The 15137-nt window shown below is 37.8% G+C and overlaps 1 long non-coding RNA gene across 1 annotated transcript; it reads left to right on the top strand.

The window, feature by feature from the left end:
• Window positions 1-2460: 2460 nt before the first annotated feature.
• On the top strand, window positions 2461-15104 carry LOC139130543 (uncharacterized). Its single transcript, XR_011551905.1, has 3 exons — window positions 2461-2565; window positions 14520-14584; window positions 14853-15104. It is a non-coding gene; the product is annotated as an uncharacterized lncRNA (long non-coding RNA).
• The last annotated feature ends 33 nt before the right edge of the window (window positions 15105-15137 follow it).

Genomic DNA, 15137 nt, shown 5'->3' with positions numbered 1-15137 from the left:
AAGCTAGACAAAGCATACCCGAAGACACAGATATGCGAACAAGAAAGACTCAAAGACATTACCTTCATTCTATGACAGAAACCAACCAACGGGTGGCAAAAGTCAGCTATATATCGGACGATGGCATCATTAACCTCTCTGACTTTCAAATTTTAAGTCTACTGGTATATACAATTACATTAGACTAGTGTCTTCGTTCAGACATTACTGTATGTGATTATTGATTCCCCTTATATTCTAGTCTATTGTTTGAAAATATTGAAAGTCTTCGAGCTGAGACGAAACTAATAAAAATGTTGTCATTCATTTATTATGCGACATCATGATGAAAGCCCGCCGAAACATAACCTTTCCAGGGATAGCCAAAGCGCAACATGTATAAGTTAGAGTGACCAAATATGATGCAAGGATTATTGAAATTCGGTGATGTGAATAGCAGAAAATCCATTGGAGTCCTGGTGTCAATCTAAAACTCAAAAACAAGTGACAATAATCTAGCCTCTGCGAAGTGAGAACATTTATTTTACAATATTATTTGACTGTTTAAACGAATTGCACTCTTAAAACATAAACAGCATTTTATACTCATTACATTCCATTATATATACTACCTTACCTCACAGGACATTTTTCAAAGAGATTTCTTTATTTCATGCATCAATCAATCAACTTTATTCAGTACTATAATAGGCCACAGGTCTTTAGAGTACAATACTTACATTTAAAAAATTTTACAGTCACTTGAGGTTTTATCTAAGCTGTACTCAGTTATATCGATCAAAAGCTGTTGTCGTTTTTTGAAAGAATAAAAAGGTATCTACCAAGATTCCCTAATGTGTGTGACTTATCCGTTTGAAGAAGCAAAATAAATTCCCATTCAAATGCTGGGGAGTAGTAAAATTTTGGAATAAATCTGTGTCTTATATCTTGATAGTTTGGGCAAACTAAAATAAAATGAAATTCATCCTCAATGGAACTACATTGAAATGGGCAGAGTCGCTGTTCATATGGAATCCCATGTTTCCTTCCTTCTTCAATATTAAGGTAATATGATGACAATCTAAATCTAGACAGGGCTAGTCTATAGATGGTATCATTAATACAACTTAAATACTTCTCACATGTCAAAGTATTCTTAAATTTACAGTAAGTTCTTAGTTTCAAACTAATAGTAACTTAAGCGTACCAATCCTGAATAGATATATCTAAACATCTCTGTTTAAACTGTAGTAAAAAAGATTACTGTTAACTGAATGCTGATTATCCCATACATCTGCAAATCCAAATTTACATAACACGTTTTTCACAAAAAATCTCCAGCAATTATACCCTTTTTCTGCCCTGTGATATTGGTATCCAAGCAATCTTTGACAATCTCTGGTGATTCTATGTGAATACATTTTTACCAGAAACGAAGGATATCTAAATAAATATACATTCAAACAGGGTGTCTCCCTAGGTCACCTCTTGCTGCAGAATTTGCAACATTTGTACGCACTCCTAAAACAAACTTACAAAATCTATGATAAATCTTTTCCACATCTAAAGAGTCATGTGTTTCCCATATCGCACTACCATAAAGTAAAATTGGGAGTATTTTACAATCAAACACCCTAAAAGCAATGTCTAGTTGTAATCCATCCAGTTTATAAAGATTACTTTCAAGAGAGTACAAGGCTTTTCTAGCCTGTTCTGAGATAAATTTTTGTGCTTGAAACCAAACACCAGAACTAGAAAACATTACACCTAAATAGTTCTCCCCAACTAAATATTTTGCTTATTTATTGACTAATGTTGTAAAAATGCATAGATATCCACTGACACCCCTTTGAATTTTTTCGAGCCATCAGAGCAAAAGTACTGGGCAACTCCCTGTGAAATTTGAAGTATAATGCAAGTTTCTTTGTTAATACAAAGTGTTGCGAGTCGTCGGTCCGGATTCAGAATCCAGTGGCCAAATGGTCAAGAGATAAGCAGAATGACATTGCCATGGGACAGAACTAGTTAAGTCACTTACCTCAATGGGTTAGTCAATATCGATGCGACGTGGTGAGCGCAATGATGTGGCGGCGGCATGACACGACTTTGTTGATTCTCCAGGTCGTGATCTCACAGGTCATTTATAGTTTTCTGCGAGTTGGAACATATGGCCTGAACATGTTTTAGGGTTGTATTGCATAGGTTACGCAATACACTTTGTTATTACCTATGTTTTTACATGACCTATGACGCCTTCACGTGATTATGGTAGCGCAAGACAGAACAAAACGCACAACCTTCCCGCCACAGGATGGTAAGTTGCATGATTCCAGGAGTTTGATGAGAAGACAGCCAAGTACGAGAATCCTTGCCGTCGGTAGGTTCTTAACGAAGTGAACATAGGTGGCGAAAAGCTCTCTGTCGAGCAATCACGTGATTTACGTCATCACCTCCATTTTGGCTGACTTCATTAAACCAGCACATGTACTGATCAGCATTCAAGCGTCCTATATATTCATACCAATGCTAATAGGCCGATTGAATTTCGGGCTGGCAACTGTTTCTAAGACTGTTAACTGACAAAAGGTGAGAACACGTATTTCATAAATTTATAACTGTATCTTAACGTTATAATCTACCAGCAGTAAGTTTATAAATATCTATTCACACGACCACGATATTATAGACGCGTACAGAAAATACTAAACCGAAAGCAAATCGCCAACAATTTAAATCGAAATGTATAGCTTTATATTTTTATTACACGGTAGTTTGATTACTTTTTGTCGAAAAATGTTCCCACTGGAATCATTATCACAAAGAGCGTCGCCAATAATGTTGTAATTTACAGAACACCTGTGCCAGACACCAAGGTTACCTACAAAAGGATTAATTCTGTTTTCAATCACCTCAACGACTTATTATATTGAACCCGCGCGAAACATAGCAAGGAAAGTATGATATATTTCTACCTTATCACAGACTTTTGATTTACCACTTGATGCTTGTGTGTAGATTTAATATATATTTGGACGCAGTCATGGTAAGGTGTTCAGACAAAAGGGGAGAAACGGAAAAGATAAGCTGATACCTGTCGTCAATTTACAAAATGATACATTTTCATTTTGTGGAAACATAGTTTATGATTCTAAAATTTTGGATAGAATTAAACGTAAGAAGACAACAGAGATGCAAGTGACCATGGGCCTTTTGCAACAACATTTGGTTAACATATAAAAAATACGATTACAAATTCGCAGAAAAGTGCAACAAATTTCGTAAACGTTAGCTTACGAGAAAATATACCATCTACTTATAGGAACTGAAAGTGAAAGTAAATTTTCTTTTTCTGTTCTGCGAATTGGAGGCCACCAATAGCAGTATTGTGTTCACGAATCATGTGTTTGGCTTGATGCCAAATAAAATACATTTTTTAACGTGAGACGTGCGTGTCGACCCTGTGTATCTTGCCTTAGATACATATCCATGCCTCTGTCCTCTGCTAACAAGCAATCATAATAGAGCTGTTCATAGTTACAGGTTTGTTACTAAATATAGTTGGACGCGAGCGACATCGGAGACTACTGCAGCTGCTTGAAATGCGGAGAAATTTTATTAATGCTGCATGCGTGGCTGTTTTTGCAGCTTGTTCTCTGAGTCGTGAATATGTCTTTTATAATTCATCGTTGCTTAATCAGTCGCCTACTAAGATATAATTCCGTTTTTCTTGTGTGCGTAATTTTTAAAAGCGTTATCTAACAATGCGGACAAATATTTATTTTTGCTTAAAAATGACAGCGAAATTAGGTCAATTGTGAACAGTCCTATTATAATATGCTTAGCTGGAATCTGGCCATCTGATTGGCAGGAGCAAGGGTTTATGTTAAGTAATTAGTAATATTACTCCAAAATTACACCATTAAATTTGATGAAACGTGCTACATATGTTGATCTGAAAGATATCTAATTGTCCCATGAAGCATTGAGCAGTGTCAGGTTAATAAACAGCTCATTTGCATATTAAATTAAGTGTTGTAATTAGTGATTTTACTCTGAGAGTACTGTGCGAAAGTTGATGAAACCTGCTACATATAATGATATAACAGATATCTGATTGTTCTGTGAAGCGTGCTACTATTTATGAACCTGTAGTAAAACACGTGAGCACATTCAGTTCACATCTGGTTATTATTTCTTTTTGAGAGTTTTTCAAGTTCTTCAAGTTCAATGTGTAATTGATGCGTTGCCTTGCCTTGTTGTATGGAATCAACTGTGCAAGCGCGCGCGTTCTACACTTTCTTTTTAGTTTTGTGTTGAGGCTAGGCTCTTGAGACCTCGTCCCAACTTCGCTTCCTAAATAGTGATTTATCATAATCTCACACTAGGGCTGAGCCCATAAGCTTGCGCAGATATGTAATCTCAATGCAGTGACAGTTCACTGTTCGAAGTAGACGGGTTTTAGATAAGTAAATTTTTAAGGTTCTCCTCTTCGTCTCAGGTGTTGATAATTCCGTACTAGCTAGCGTGCGGCAATCTCGCTGAGCTGAGACTCACTTCTCAGCTACAGAGTATTGTGCCATGGCGCCGGCGCTATCTTCACACACAGAGTAGTTCTTTTAACGGTTCCATGATGCAGTGCGCGCCAGGGTTTTCAAAGCGTGTGACGTTACACATAATCTGGTTTCTGTCCCTTTCTACCGCTATGCTAACGAAAAGGGTCAGGTATGAGCCATTCTGTCCACGGCTGTGATTGGAAGACACTATTGAACATGTTGATCGGCTAAAAAATGTTTCATTGGTGTAGTATGCTCTTGTGTCTGCTGCATTGTCAATATAATGTTCGGAGAAACCTCTCGATTTTGTCATTTCGGACGAAGTACGCAATTTCAGATTTCAATCACTGACGCAGTTCATCATATACTTTCTACAAACCGACATAGATAATTGTTTGAAGGCTTTGCCTGCGCTGCCTTGTTGCTGATTTACTGTCAAGGGCGCAGTCATTTCAAATGCTTTTCTATCAAATGACGTCGTGCGCGCATCTCGAATTTTCAGCAAACGGGCAACGTGCGCGTTCCGCGTGCAGTATGCAGTATTATTACAACTCACTCATTCAGCGTGCACTGCCATGTAAAAAAACGTGATGATGCGTTCTGCGAACGTTATGATGCCCTCTGCGAACTTGATGATGCCCTCTATAATAATAGTCGCGCCAGCGGCTTACTGACTACGTATGCGCTTATTCATAATATACTTTGCGAGTAACCGGAAGTGTACCCTTCTTTCATGGGCGCCGCCATGTTTTTTTTTGAGTACTCGTAAGAAAACAAAACGAAACAAATTACTATTATATAACATGCCTTTTATAAAATATACCTCTTTTATTAGCCAGTAAATGTTATTATGCACCTTGTCGCTGATACAAAATATCGTTAATATAGATAAAGGGAGAAAACTGTCGTGCATATGAACGGGGGCATACGCAAAGAATGCTGGGATTGAATTATAGAAGAGCGCCCCCTGTGTCAATAATTAGATTCAAAAATTGCCAGTTTTTAGACGGAACGCTATACTTTTCAGCTTGCAAGTGGAAGGTGGGCAGTGCGGTTACCATTGCAATGATAACGATTGCATAATACGTCCCTTGCTAATCGCAATAGGCTGTTATCATTGTAAAAATTGCCAATTTTTGTCCAAAATTTTTACACGCTACAGAAAATCTATACCTGCCCTGCTGCAGGGTTTGACGTCGTGTACGTACGTGAACTGCTTTCATCAGAGGGAAACTGGGCATAGTTGTCATATAAACGTTTATGAAGTAACAATTACAGTTTATCATGAATCAATACAAATAACATTGCCAATCTTTAATAACCCCTGGCGCGACACCAAGGGCTGAGCCCTATATAATATATATTAATAATAATAATAATTTTATTGAGCTCTACGACCCCTTTCGAGGTATGAGAGTACATTTACATCAAAATCTCTAAACAGGAGATAAATACATTGAAAAAAAGTTCTGATAAAAGACTTTAAAATGTATTTAAAAATAGCACTAGAAGTAGAACAATTACATGCACATACGGAAAAATACATAAATAAAGCAGAAAAAAACTACTTAAACTTGTTCATAATGAGGTTGGTGAATTTCGCTAATTTTGAGAGATCATGCAAATTCTTACTTTTGAAGAGATTCTCGAACATGACAGTGTTAGGACGTGTATAGTAATAACTTTTTACATAATTTTTTCTTTCATTATTTAAAGCAGGACATTCTAATATATAGTGCATTTCATCACCAATTTTGCCTGAATTACACAAAGTACAAATATTACTAATATTATTTGGTAAAGGTTGTAAATAGGAAGTTTGTGGCTACCACAACGAAATTTAGTGAAATTAATTCTGTCCGTTGCGTTGAGCTTAGATAGGTAGTATTCAAAGATACACTCATTCTTGAAGATACGATAGTTTGTACATAAAGTATTTTTTTTGACCTTGCTGTGCCAATTTTGAATGCTGATATCTTTCATTCGCAACTCCAAACTGTGTTTCAACCATTTCTTGTTTACATTTTTATAGTCATACCAGATATTAGAAAAACCACACTTGTCAAGAACACTTTTGATTTTTACAATCCAAGGCGACTTACAGCTGTTGTTATCATGCATGGACTTCAATAATCTAAACATGGAACAAGACAATTTACTCTCTTTGGAAGATATCAAGCGTATCCAAAAATTAATCATACGTTTTTCAATAATAATATCCCTACTGTTTTTTCCCAACTCTCCGTAAACAACACAGTTCGCTGTTCTAGTATTGACCCTTAAAAGATTTTTCTGGTACTTATTATAGAATGTGTTAATTTGTTTGGGATTTTGATATCCCCAAATTTCACACCCATACAAGAGTATAGGTGTGACAAAAACATCAAATAACTCGCACTGGATGTCAACAGGGAGATTAAGACGCTGGGCCTTGGCTTTTAGACTATACATGGCACGCCTGGCCTGATTGACCTGTTTATCAATTGCTTTTATAAATTTACCATTGTAATAAAGGAGTGTGCCTAGATATGTGTATTCATCAAAGAATTCAATAGAGTCTTTGCCAAAAGTAGACTTGTGCTTTTTAACTTTACCCTTCGAAAAATAACAACCTTATTTTTACTTCTGTTAACCGTAAGATGCCAGTTATTACAATAGGTATATACAGCATTGAGCGCATTTTGCAACTCCTCAGCAGATTCTGCAAGTACAATAGTGTCATCAGCATACAATAACACATAAAGACGCAGAAATACTTCGACATCGTCGTCACTAAGTACAGAGCAAAAATCTTTTGAAAGCTGATCTAATCCTCTATAACTTCTGCTGACAGAGTATTCAAATTCATTGAGATAAATAGCAAATAACAGTGGCGACAGGTTTTCACCTTGTCTAACACCAATATTACAAGTAAATAATTCTGAAAGACGGTTCTCACTTTTTACACATGATTTGGCATTATCATACATATTATAAATAACATTCAAGACTTTACCATTTATATCATGACTTATAAGCTTTTTCCAAAGGGAAGTTCTATCAATAAGGTCAAACGCTTTTTTATAGTCGATAAAAGCACAGAAAATTCGTTTGTGTCGAGATAAATATAAGTCAATAATGCTATGAAGGACAAAGATATGATCCATTGTGCTGAAACCCTCCCGAAAACCAGCTTGTTCTTCGCCCAGCATGCCAGTGCTCTCAACATACCAACTTAAACGAGCATTTATAACAGAGGTAAACAATTTCCCAAGACAGCTCAGCAGTTATGCCTCGGTAGTTTTCGGGGTCATCAATTGACCATTTGTTTTTATACAAGGGTTTTATGATACCAACACACCATCATTAGGAACAAAACCGGTATCCAAAACCACATTAAACAAATCAACTATAATCTCACGTACGTTACCAGGGCTGTTTTTGATAAATTCATTTATAATGCATTTGATATTACATGGATGACGTCATTTTACTAACTGCGCATCCTTTCTGCGCTTAACAAAGTGTCGTTCGCTTGTACTTGCAAGTTGCAGTCGGCAAATATGGCTGCGAAACGTCATGCAGAGCTGTCACCGGCACAGTTAGACGATATTTAATGCAAGTAAACAGCAAACGAACGAAAATGGCAACAAGGAATGCAATTTCTGTGTTCAGCGACTATGCAAGCAACAAATTTGGATACGCAACTGAGGAGATCGGCAAACTTTCAGCGGCAACCCTCGGCACTGACAACATTTTACGCTGAGGTCCGGACTCAGAAAGGCGAACTGTACTCGAAGAAGTCTTTGTGTTTTTGTGTCTTCGCATGTTTGCTTGTTCGGTGTAAATTAAATAATAAGAAATGAGAGCTAGGGCAATATCACGATTTTTTTGCCTTCCCTCGGACTGGTGGTCATGATCGAAATGCTGATGATGCCCTCGCCTACTGCTCGGGCATCATCATTTTTCGACCATAACCACCATCCCTTGGGCAGGCAATAAATCGTGATATTGCCCTCACTCTCATTTGTTATTATTTAATTATATCATACCAGTGTATTGATGGCACAAACACAGCGATCTGATTGGTCGAGAAAAGAACCGTGGTATATTGGCGATATACCACGGCTGGTATACGCGCAAGCTCAAGGCTGGAGCAAAAATCTGTTTTGACGTTCCACGCCAGAATTTAAATATACTGTTATGATATAATAGCAATAAATCACACCCAGCAACGGTGTACCACTCGATTTTGACCAGTTCACTTCATATATGTACTCACAATCGCTCGTGCATCTATGTCGTGAACTGGTCAAAATCTCGTGGTATGTAGTACCATCGCTGGTTGTGCTTTATTGCTTAATTATTACACCTCATCTATAGTACTGATCTCGTGATTGGCTAAAAGTTTGGAACTAGGGAAAACAATTACACAACGTTTTGCGATATTTGATAGACAAAATGGCGACCACCCCTGTGTTAACTCTATGGGGAAAATTAAATCTTCAATTTTCGAAGAACTAGGACGATGAGGACGATTTCTATGAGTGATTATCTACATTGTAAATTCAGTTGCGCACAACTAGCGAAATCTTCAATTTGTTTAAGGTGGCTAGACTAGCAGAAGAAGAAGTAGATGAAAGTTTTTCTTTCCCAAAGAGCTACAATGGGGACCCAAAAGTGATATATCAGAAAGAAAATGTAGAAATTTGAGAGAACGGATATCTGTCGCAAGGCGCGTTCTACCTTAATGGCAGGCAGATCTCTTTTGGAATATTTGATGGCCCTGAAAAGGGCCGTTTGGTTTGTGAGCGATCAATATGATCACTGTGAATCAGAGCTTGGAGCCTCTTCTAAGTGTATCAGTTCGGTACGGGCAAACTGAGACGTTGCTGCATTTTCGAAGTAGGCTTCTACTAATGCAGCAAGAGTACCGGAAACATCTTCAAATATTCCCTTAACTCCGTGTTCAACTAGCGGTGTAATAACTGATCACGAACCTCACTCAGAATTCTGGTGTTCCCAAAGGGAACCAAGAAATCTGGTTGTTGTTGTCATTTGTATTGTTGTTTATGTTGGTATTAGTCATGCTGTTGTTGATGTTGACCAAAATAATTCAACGAACATAACTATCGCGTTGTTGTTGTTTCAAACTAATGCAGATGTCCTAAGAAACTCTACAAGGACGCTATCATTATTTGACCCGATGCAACTCTCCCAAAACGTACTCTTTACCTACACCTATAGGTAGAGAGTATGTTGGGAGAGACAATTTGAAATTACTTATCACTAAGTCCTAATCAGAATTGAAAGAAACTTTAAGAAACAAAAAATCATAATGAACATGTTTATAATCATGATAGCCGTAAAGGAAAGATGCCAGATCAAAGTCATTGAAGTGTGATTTTTATAAACTTTGGCAAAAATATTGGTTCGAAATGTATTTTTTTATTTTGTATCAGGCGTTTACTTTATCTCTCACACACACATATACTATATCATTGTTATAGCTTAGTTTTCACAATGACCAGGACGTATATCGAGCGGATGCGTAGACATAATGATTGCTACATTTAGTGTTGTTTACTAAGTAAATGATATGTGAATTTATGTAAATTACCGAAATCCTAGCAAACTAGGTTCTGCCCCACCCCCTTTGCAATTTGGTCAGGCTACGGCCATGCATTTTTACAGTGAACTTCGAACGCGGAAGATGACATGGCATCGTCCGCATAGCTATTTAGGAGTTTGATGTGCATATTATACACAAGTCTAAGGGCCGCGTTGGCGCAAAGCAGTCAACAAGTAACTAAAAGATTGATAAGCTCATCGTCTTCGAGACTCTTGTCGATGTATGATGCGACAAGGAAACATGACGTAATTTGGCAACTTGTTCATGCATAATATTAGCGAGTAGTACTGAGCGATTACGTGATAGGCTATTCACGGGTCACATACAACCGCGTAGCGGCGCTTTTAATCAAACGATCTGACGACTCGTTCGGCCAAGGTCTGTTTTCGGGAAGCATCCAGCTGACATTTTTTATAAATTAAGGTTTTTAGTCCCAAAGTACATTCTTTAGATGCTTTATAATTCTTTCCTTTTGCCCCATATTACATATGGGCTTGAAGTGTGGGATAGCACTTATCACACGTATTTACAGGACATTTCTCTTGTACAAAAGACGATTGTTTGTATTATTTCAGGAAGCGAGTATAATGCACTCACCGCACCTTTGTTCAAGAAACTTCGTATTCTTAATATTTTAAACAGTTTGAGTCACTGTATCAAATTAGAATCTTTGTTTGGGATGTACTTCATGACAGGCTTTCCACTCACTTCAAAAACTATTTTTGATCATAATCATGACCCAAGATGTAAAAGTAAGTTTGACCTTCATGTCCCTAGGTACAACAGAAGATTTGGACAGTGACAATTTGTGTGATCTCAACGCATCTGAAACAAATGATGATCAAATGGATTGCAAGGAATCAAAGACTGTTACTTGGCCGGACAAACTTACTTGCGCTGCCGTAAAGTTGCGTCAATGCATAAAAACTGGACAAATAATCTGTTGAATTAAGTGAGCTTTTTCATGTGAGCCATCAATGTAATACTCACCATACGAACACTTACTTTACATTCACTTGTTCACTGCGAACATTTGAACACATTGACATTGCATGGTATTAGTATTATCGAGTTTTCATACATCCTCAGTGAACATTTGTGTGAAAATTCAGTCATAATTAGTGTTCTTCAAATCAGACACAAACACACTGACCTTTCATTTACAGGTCAAAAATGCGATTGTCACGTTCTGTTTTTGCAAACATGAACGAGTCGAGTTTATCATCGTGTTCATACTATGTTACGGATTCAGTAACAGTTTAATTCAATTTCTTTGTCATTGAAGCACTTTCGCCGGGTGGAGAAATGTTGAGAACAAGTGTATGTTATTGCCTTCTGCCTATTGGTGCATTGTCTCGCTGTCAATCACCTAGACTTACCATATTTGTATTTTACCATGCCCTGTCTCACGTGCACTTGTTTTTTGGAGACTTTGGTGAAATAAAGCTGAGTCGAGTTTTTGCTGTTGTTAACTGAACACATGGGTCTGTTCGTTTTGTTCTCTGGGTATCTAAGAACCACCTTCCCCAAAGCACAGAGGAACATGGACAGAGTGGCAACGGGTATTGTTTAAGGCGTGAAGCGGTTACATAACCCATCCATGTTCGCCTCGCCTCAGGTTGGTCTCGCCTCTCTTTTCCAAAGAGTGCCGACCATGAAACCTTCGGTAATTTTCGGATTTTCGCCAATTGTTAAGCGAAAGTATGTTCGGCAAAGTTTGTGTTGTTGTTGTCGTGTGGTGTTGAGCGGAATTGACGTGCTCGGGAGTGTTTTAGCTTCAGGAAAGTGAGTTTTACCGTTTTAAAAATTCCTCTCATATTTTTATGAATAAATAATGAGTGTGTTTGAACCAAATTTGAAAGTCTTTTATCGATACTGTCTGGTTTTACTCAATGGTTTACGGTCAGTCATACCGTCGTTTACACGTGCGTCAAGGAAGGACATGTTTATGAAACTGCTAGCGTGTTATGTTTTGATTGGCGTGAAGCAGTGTTTCTGGCCTGAGATCTCACGAAGTAACTATGGTTGCTACGCGACTGAAAGTACGATGCCATCTCGTCGTATTTTTCGCATAATCTCGTGTAATTATCAACCACAAACAAAGCCTCCAAAAAGTTTAACACCTTTGAAGCTCATTTTAATATGAAAAGCCAATAGTCTACCGAGACGACCATGGAACAAAAGGCATGCAAGCGTTGTCACTCTGTTTATGTTCCTCTGTGCCCAAAGCGATCATGTCATTCGGCATCGTAGTCCAAATAGTTGTGTTAACATGAACATTCTTCTTTTGTCGTTTGTGGATACTAGATCGCTGACATGTATTTCACTATCATTATCACCATACTCATTCGGCTTTGACATCATAGGATCAACATGTGGCTTGTGCTAGGCAGACATTATATTTTTTACCACTGTTTAAATTATCACACGCACATCCATTTCTGTTCTTACTATTCGCGGACACGATGCTACTTATCCCGATCACTTTTTTGAAAACGAAACACACAGAGCTGCTTTAACATGTCGCATGCCATCAGTGGTTTCTAAATAAATACAGCTTCTTTTCAATCGGGTTCGAACTCACAACATACGGCATCCAGTCGCCTAGCGGAGAGGCAACAGACAGAACCGGTCGGCCAAATTTGCTGACATCATGCTTGAGACCATCAAAGTCAATTTTCATACGATTGATTCGAGTCAATAAAGAAGAGGTATCCATATAATTATCATTATAGTCAACAGGAAGTAGTTTGATAGGTCCTTGGCTACACAACACGGTATGTCATCAGGTTCAATTTCCAATAAGAGAATCAAATATCTCGCACATCAGACGGTCATTTATCCTAACCTTGTCGTCTTTTAAGGCAACGCGAACTGAACTCGCCACACAGATCAAACATCAAAGATTTGGCAAACTCTGTGAAATGGTCACTGTATGTCTTGATGTATCAATTTACGATAACATCGAAAGGAAGAATATCTGTCTTGTTTACCATGAAACTGAACTTCACTTATGATTACATTACCAGGGAAATGAACCCCCTCTGGGGAAATGTTTTGTAGAAGTAGAGGGTGTAGATGTAGAGGTTCATTAATGGCGAGAGCTCGAAACACTATCAGATCCATGTCACTTTAGCCATTTATATTATGCTGAATAGCGAGTTCAACAGAAAAAGTATTGCAAATTGTCCATCTAAGCGAAGACATACTGTGTTTATGATAAAATTGTATCTATACTTTGTAAATGTGTGTTGTTGTACTTAGACCTCCCCTAAATTTATAGCAATGCTTTTCCCTTGTTGGTCTTAATCAGGTTCTGTAGTTTTGACTTTATTTATACTAAAGAAATAACGGACCACGCGCTGACCATTAACGTTTATTTATGGGCAGGGCGAGAGGAAAGTCAAAAATTAATGGGCGAGGCTTGCCGAGCCCGTTAATTTGGCTTTCCTCTCGCCTGCGCCCGTAAATAAAAAGTAATGGTCAGCGCGGAGTCTGTTATTTCAATTATATTATCAAAAAAACCCGAAAAAAAACGTCAAAATTTACTAAAATTTCCCGTGCGAACGACAACGGGGCCCCAGAACCTGTCATTGAGTAGTGCGCGCTGCAAAAATTTTGCAAATCCGGAGATTTTTGTTGAAAAAAAGCGTCCGAACTTGGCCCACAAATGCTCCATTTTATTTTGTGATTGATTATGATCTTTGTACAAATCACAATTTTCGTTTTAGCTGTAAAGTTACTGTGTTTACAATATTATTGATATTCACGGGCATGAAAACAAACCATTACTGTGTATTTGTAGGCAGTCATGTAGTCCGGCTCGACCAAATAAAACGCAATGGACAGAGCATGGTAATATACAGTCAAATATATCCTCTGTACAGAAGTTCAACACTAAACTTAAATTACATTCTTGCGCATATATTATAATTTCCCTAAATACATATTAAATTTCTCGCTTCCGTACAATCAGATTTACGAGTAGTATTTAAAATATTGGTTTACCTTTCCCATATTCTAAGCTTGCACGCAAATGGGCGACCCGCCTCAAGATTCGTGTACGAAATAAAATGCCCCTCCTCTTAAGTTTACTTGACTCTGGTGACACACCTCATTCGAACTTGTCCTCCTCCGTCAAGTCTGCCTTGAAAATCAGTTCCTCAGTCATGTATCAGCACCGGTGTCATTTATTTCGTCTAGCGTTTGACTGCCACGACGCTCACTCTGGTTTTAAATAGTACTGACAGCGTAGCGTTTACGCCAACTATTGAAATTTATGAGTTTGTGAGATGCATTGTTTGATATTTTATTAAAAGAGTAAACGCTAACTTGCATGTTTATTTGTTTTTGAAACGATTGTTTTTTGTCTGTAGATCCGTGATCGAAATGGGGAACTCGATGAAACTGAGAAAGGAATCAGGCGTTTGTGTAGCTAAAGGTAATAAAGTTAACACAACGATTTACATTTAAAATCGTCACATCTTAAAAACCGTAAAGAGTCCCTGTTATTTTTTTACTCGTTTGCGGCATATTCTGCCCTGAACAAAATTATTTTGAAAATCAATTTCACTTTGTTTGGGCACTGATTTGTCGTACAGGGTTATCAGCAAGCGATATATCGTTAGAAGGGTTGCACTATGCCATTCACCCAGAAACAATCTATTGCTTGTGCAACCTAACTCAGTTTTATTGCATTGTTGTTACAGCCATAGCAAAACGGGATTCAAGTAAGTGTGAATATGACAGCGACGAGTCGGACAGTTGGGATTTTGACACTCCTTGTGACAGTGACCAACTTCAACTGGGTCCTTCATATTACTCATTCTATCCTCAATGCGGTGACAACGTTATGGTCAGTGCAAATGGAAGATTGGCGAAAAGAACAAGGTAAAATTTCGAAATGTAAAACCTCGGTATGAGACTTTGATAACTTCACCGCATTACGAATGAATGTGCTGACACTGTCCTTGGCTAACGCTGTTCAAGATGAC

This window comes from Ptychodera flava, chromosome 4, assembly GCF_041260155.1.
Source record: "Ptychodera flava strain L36383 chromosome 4, AS_Pfla_20210202, whole genome shotgun sequence".
In the NCBI taxonomy this organism is placed as follows: domain Eukaryota; kingdom Metazoa; phylum Hemichordata; class Enteropneusta; family Ptychoderidae; genus Ptychodera; species Ptychodera flava.
This window is presented reverse-complemented; position numbering and strand designations above follow the sequence as displayed.